Source organism: Xenopus laevis, chromosome 9_10S, assembly GCF_017654675.1.
Source record: "Xenopus laevis strain J_2021 chromosome 9_10S, Xenopus_laevis_v10.1, whole genome shotgun sequence".
NCBI classification, from domain to species: Eukaryota; Metazoa; Chordata; class Amphibia; order Anura; family Pipidae; genus Xenopus; species Xenopus laevis.
In genome coordinates this window covers 88,422,566-88,429,650 of record NC_054388.1, presented here as the reverse complement: position 1 = coordinate 88,429,650, position 7,085 = coordinate 88,422,566, and the positions used below count along the sequence as shown (strand labels likewise).

Sequence of the window (7,085 nt, the reverse complement as noted above, 5' to 3'; positions counted from 1 at the left end):
AATGGCCCCTTTAATGGAGCTCCCTATAGATCTGTAATGGTCACTGTCCATGTTTCAAATGAGGGGTGAGTGTGTCCTAATGGTCCCTGCCAGAAGCACAGTAGGAGGAGGACAGCCAATCACAGCCTTGCATTCTCAAAAGCAAAGACAGGCTTCAGTTCCCTATTAGGTCAACCTAGCTACTGATTGGTTCCTATCCTACAGTGCAGTCTGCTGAGTGCTATCTGCTCCCCTCCACAGCCTGAAAAAGCAGGCAGCAGGAAGTAAAATAGATGGGTGGGATTAGTAGGGTTTTCACAGGAATTTTCAGTAAATCAGCCTAAAACACAGCTTTTTTAAGCACAACCCTTCTACATTTTAAAGAGTATCATGCATGGCTGAACAGAAATCTGTGCAGTTTGCCACATGTATTAAATGTGCCAGATAAAGATTTAATATGTATCCAATTAAAAGAACAAAGTGGCAATCCTATCAATTTGGGTATATGCATATGGTACAGATGGTGCAAAATGATCCACGAAGCACATAATGGACAACCCTGCTTCAGAAACCATCAAGTCACGAGAGATGGCAGCTTTCTTAATTCTTAATTTAGAAGACATGAAATGAATTGTGTCCCATAGATACATGAATCAGATTTCTTCCAAAGAAACAAAGAAATACCAATTAAAAAACTATTACCTCTGTAGACCTACAATCACTTAACACAAACACATCAAACATAAGCAAATGAAACAATAATAGTGGATTTGAATCAAATGAAAATTGATTTTTTTTTCAAATACACCTCCTCCTGCAAACCTGTTTTGCACCCTATTCATGCTGAATAACAACCACCCTATTGCTACATGCAGCTTTTTGTCTTCCATCTGTCATGAACAGCACCCTAAATCCAGAACCTGGAGCTAAGCTCCCTGGTCTTGGCTCTCACTTCTGCCTATAACCGCCGCCTTTCACCTCGGGAGGAGCCCTTGGCTAATTGGATGCCACCAGGTCTTATTTGAGAGAGGAGCAAAGCTAGCGGTTCTGGACAAGCAAAGTGAGCACGATTGTCTCACCAGGATACTGGAAGGAAGAACACCACTTGGAAACAGGCCGGACCAACACAAGCAGAGAATAGTCAGACAGGCCAGAACCAGGATTGGAGAGCGTAGAATAGTCAGCGGACAGGCAAATGGTCAGGATAGGAGAGATCAGAGTAGTCACCGGCAGGAAAGGGTCAATATCAGTAATAACAAGCAGGATTCACTAAGGAAAGTGACCAGGAACAAACAAATCGAACCTAACAACGGGAAATGTTTTTTACTACAAAGCCGATTTAAATACTTTGAATTTCGCGCCGTTTGCGCGATGACGTCATCATGCCGACACATAAATCCGGAAGCGTGCAGCCATGCGCCCCATAAAGAAACCGACCCTAGGGGAAGACGGCAGCATACGGCGGGGACCCCGCCGCCCATTAGACCACCAGGATGAGTCCTTACACCATCCAACACTTTTTACCATCCACTGTGCCTCTCCTAACACCCTCTGATGCATTACTATCGCATTACTATAGCATTACTATCCACCTAATCAGTATCCATAGACAGATGCTTACTATTCACCTACTCAGAAATAAAAACCAACTGCACAAGCACATATAAATAATATACAGTTCATTATAAAATCATTAAAAGTCATCTTTATTTTATGCTAATTAAAACGATATAAATTTCTTGTCTTAAAACATCTATGCCAAACATTGCAACTTTCACTCACATGAGAAAAAGTACATATTTGATCCCAACAAGAGAAAAACAACTGGTCGCATGATTGTTCAGTACACTCCACACACTCAGTAACAAGCTGATTCTATTGAACTGCATTGCTGATATTATTCCAGCAGACATATGTAGAAAGTACTATGCTGCTGCTTGGCAATTAATTTTTTTTCTAATCAAGATTCTACAAAATGAGGAATATCATGCAATAGCAGCAGTAAATGGCTTCCGGAGAGACACCATTTTGCAAGAAAAACTACAAGAATATCATTTAGTCAACCATCCTGGATTAGCCCATGATTCTGGACTGGCTGGATGAAGATCTGAAAAGTCTTCTGCGAAAGTAGGTATCAGTAGTGGTATTCATATATACATACAGTATTTATTTATCTTACATTTCTGCTTCATTTTCTTGGCTAAAACTGGTTTTAAGATGTCTAAATGAGATGAAATGGTTTTCAAATTTGTATTATTTATTTACTAAATTTATGTTGAGCTAAAAAGACTACAATTGCAATTTAACATCTTATCACAAGGTATGAGATTTTTATTTTGTAAATACTGTAAATTAAAGGCATTTTATCAGGAGAGTTAATCGGAAAGGCTTAAACTTTAGGTAAATGCCTGCACAAAAAATAGAGTTTTAGAATCGGGCTGGCAGACTCAACACAAGTCCAAGACTGTATATAATCTTTGCAATGGATGCCTATGATTTTACTGGTCTGTTGTATTCAAATAATTGCCTTTAGATCCTTTAGCTCCTTATCAAGAATCCTACATGGCTTCTTGGTGTGCACAAAATCCACAAATGGACGGCGCTAGAAAGAAAGGAGCATCATAAACAATATCATAAAATGGGATTTGCACTACTTTTTTAGGGTGACAGGTCCCCTTTAAGTTTTTTTAAAATTCATTGGTGGTCAATGGAGTTTGCCTCTGCCTGCCCCTGTCACACTTCTCTGCATGGTCTTTTGGTTGATAGGCACGTTTATGTAAATTTCTAAACAGTTTACTTGCAAAGGTTACATCATTTGCGTAACTTTATACATAACTTTTGCAATTTGGGTAACTTTTGCCATGGGACTGGACCACCATTCGGATGAAGATTTCACAAGGCCGGCACAGGTCTAAGTTGTGGGTTGTGTAAAATAATGGTGTCACATTTTAGGTGTCAGTCTGACATTTAAAAAATAAACTTCTGTGATTCCATGGCATTCCATTAGGAAAACAAAATTATGCCATTTAGGAGAACAAAATGCCATTTATTTTACACAAGGACCATACCATTTTTTGGCACTTGCCTACATTTTATAAAAATATGGCATCTGGGCTTGAAGTTTTTAATATATACTATGGCTCATGGTTTCATTTTGTGTTTGTAGATTAAGCAGGGTGGCACCTTTCTTTGGCATATGAGACATATTTTCCGCCAGCATTTTCAGCTGATAATAAAGTCTTGCTAAATCTAAGTTTCTCATGTGAATTAGTATAGGTAGAGTACATTTATATGTTTGCGAAATGTTCTGTGCATCTATATGAATCCATAAGGTGAGTGATGTGAGCATGTCTTTTTCTCTGCATAGAAAATGTCACTAACTTCCAAATAAAACAAGAGGACGGCTTTCTGGTATACAGAGCGGTTCTTTTCTGCTAAGAAATAGGTAACACAAAATTCTGTATATGAAATATAAATATATGCATTACTATGTGGCAAGGTATTGTTTTGCTGTTTCTGTCTAATATTATAAGTTATTAATACAGATATGGTACCTATTATGCAGAATGCAGATGAGGATTTGTTTCCATAATTTGGATCATCATACCTTACATCTGCTAAAATAATGTAAATATTTTTTTTTTTTTTATTATTATTTATTTTAACAAAAAAAAAAAAAAAAAATAATGTAAATATTGAATACAATATTTTAAAAAGATTATTTGCTTTAAATAGACTTTATGGGAGATAGCCTTCCTGTATTTTAGAGCTTTCTGTATTGTTGGCTTCCAATTAATAGATCTCATATTTGTATTTAAAAGGGGTTGCTGTTCCTATATTTTCAATATACAACACCCCATCTAATCCTAAAACTGCTACTTCTTTAGATGGATGCCAGTTTCATCTATATGTACACTGAACTAATAACCCAGAAGACTTTCTTTTGTATTTCTTAGAAAAAACATTGCATTAATATTGTTCCAATTACAATCTTTTCTTTGGGGCAATTAAAAAATTAATGAAACTGACATCTGTAATCTAAGCTGTAATCATGGTGATAGTATTTTACATGGGTGAGGTGTAGGTGGCGATTATGAGAAAGAGTTGAAGTTTTGGTCAGAAATAGTGGATACATCTTGATCTAGGCAATTATGTTGGCATTTGCATAATTATGTTTACATAGAACAAACATGCCTGTTTTCAGGTATCATAGAATTTAGCAGACAGGCATTAGCTTTAGACTTAATAAAAGATAGGGGAGTTAGAAGAATGTTGAATGACTTCACCCATAGTCAGGCAGGTACATGTTTAATATCACCTGTGCCAAGCCATTTAGAAAATTGTGCAACTCATCCTTGAAAGTTCCAGCATTTTTGTATTCCATTGGAGCATATCATTTTTTTCTATGGAGAAGTTCAGATTAAACTGATCTGCTGAGGAAAGCAGAACTACAGTGCTACTAAACTAGTGTGACAAGCTAGCTGCCAGTACACAGTTTTTGCAGGAAATTATAGGCAGGTCAGCATAGGATCAGGAGCATAAAGACAGGGGGTTATTATCCAAATCTGAAATGTTCTCACTATTTTCTGAAAACCACTACAACCAAATCCCCACAGACTTTCCCCCCTATTTATCAATACATTTTTTACAAAAATTTCTTGTGCGTGAAAAAAATCCGAATCGTACAATTTTTTAGAATTTTTCGCAGAAAACTGCTACTTTTTCGGATCTAACGCCTGAAACCTGTGACTTTTTATGCCGAAACCACAAAATATTTGGATTATTAAACAAAACCCAGCGCAGATCAAGAAGATATCTACGAAATGTCAACGGGACATCTGCCATCGACTTCTACATGAACTCGGCAGGTCTGAGTTGAATTACTTTTTTATTTGACTTTTAACACCATCGGGGTTTCATGAATTTGAGTTTTTTATCTACAAAAAGATTTGTGTTTTTCCCCTTTAAAAATCAGACCAGAAAAAATGGACTTTAATAAATACTGCAATACATAAAGTATGGCATGGAGGGTCCACCTGGTTCTCCTCCATTCACTCCAGGGACCCATTTATCTGGCTTTTCTGGAGTAGGCAACAGAATAAATCCTTATTTGCTGCAACACAACATTCTCCCAAGAATCATCTGTTTTCCAGGTTCAATATTGGTGAAAAATACACATAACAATGATCATTTCAAGCACATCTCTTACATAAGGTAAACATCAAGAGATAGTGGTAGGAGAGAGTGGACACAGGAAAAGCAATCTCTGGAGCACAATTAAAAAGTTGCTCACACTACTGACTTTATATTTTTATGATATATGTGTGTGTGTGTGTGTGTGTGTTTCTTCTCTATGAACTGGCAGTAAACAATATACAGTATATTCCACCAATATCTAATAGGAGTTGCACAAAAACTCATGGTTCTGACCAGCACATCTCTCCACTGGCTGAGAAACGTAGCATTCATAAATCCCTTTAACGCCTAAACCTGCCAGTCCTGTTATTAACCTACTTCCGTGCTCTTCATTCATTTTATGAATGAAATGCAGTCAAGCAGAGACCCATTTATGGAATGATTACATCCACATGTTCAATGCCCAAAACAATGATTTTAGTCAAACACTTTTCCATGGCCATTTCCTCTGTTCTGAGTTGCCTAAAAACAAGCCATGTAATTATCATGAGTAGTGAGACTGTCAAAGATTGGATAGACCCTGTTCATGTTCATGTATTATTGAGGGCATGTCTATTTTTACCAAAAGGGATTAAACATTACTTTCTGTTCTGTTATTGGAAGCAATGTCAGCCTTTTGTGTTTATTTACTTTTACATGCATTTGTAGTAGAATTAAGGTATGAAGATCTGCAGTAAACCACAGAAACATCTTGGGCATTGTGGATAATAGGTCCCATACCTGTATTTACCTGTGTGCCTGTGGCTGTGTATATGCAGGTGTGTACAAAAGTAGAACTGCTATTTATTGCATTATTTCACAAATCATTTGAAGGGGTTGTAATCCCAAATATACATTTCTTAAAACCAAATCAGGCAGAGGGGTCTCTTATTTTCTACTTTCAAGAAACTAAGGGCTAATTTTTGTCTCATTGGGGCTCATTTATAAACACTGGGCAAATTTGCCCCTGGGCAGTATCCTATAGTAACCAGTCAGTGATTAGCTTTTTACAGCCACCTGCAGGTTGCTATGGGTTACTGCCCAGGTGCAAATTTGCCCAGTGTTTATAAATGAGCCCCATTGTCTTTAACAAGTATAGCAACCATCAATATCTCATATTTTACATTATATACATTATAGTTTCTATTTTATATATATGCTGTTTTTTAAAAAAAATCTATTAAATTTAGTACATTAATGAAAGCTCATAGATAGCTGGTTAATCACTAGACTCTTCAGAATAATATAATATGGTTTAATTTGTTGTTTCAGACTATACATTACATTTGGTATTTAAACACAATCAGAGAAACACAAAACAGAGGCAATATACATCTATATAAACCAGAACTTGTAATTTTAAAATAAAAATATCTATTGAAATGTAAACCAAACGCCTGTTAACTAATGCTGCCTTGCCAAGCCTTTACTCCAAGCATTCCCTTTTCTGCTCTACCTACAGTTTCACTGATTATCCTGATTATCCAATTCTGCAATGCAGAGTGTCTGTACCAAGGAGTGATTTTTCATGCTGCTTGACTCCCTCTAGTGGTTCACTCACAACCGTATGCATCCAATAAAACTCTGCAGCAATGTCTGTATATTTATTGATTTTCTTTTACAACCTGTACCATTTTTTAAAGACATATTAACACTGACTATGAAGAGTTTCATTCATCAAGGTCATAATATACAGTATCTAGTGGAAATAAATCTAAATTGACTGGATTTTTCTTAAAAATGTTTCATTTGAGTGTCTGTGTATTTAAAGGGCAATGAAACCCAGCAGTTTGGTGACACATTTCACTTTAATTAGCAGAAGTGGTGATTAAGTTTAAATAAACATACTACACTATTATTTTATATTCTTCCCATTCCCCCCTATTTTTGTTGGTAGTGTGTTGGAGGACTTGTTAATTGTGAAGGATTTG

The 7,085-nt window shown here is 36.4% G+C and overlaps 1 long non-coding RNA gene across 1 annotated transcript; it reads left to right on the top strand.

Moving 5' to 3' along the window:
* The first annotated feature begins 1,021 nt into the window (after positions 1-1,021).
* Positions 1,022-6,770, top strand: LOC121399041. Its single transcript, XR_005964700.1, has 3 exons — positions 1,022-2,106; positions 3,347-3,424; positions 6,617-6,770. It is a non-coding gene; the product is annotated as an uncharacterized LOC121399041 (long non-coding RNA).
* The last annotated feature ends 315 nt before the right edge of the window (positions 6,771-7,085 follow it).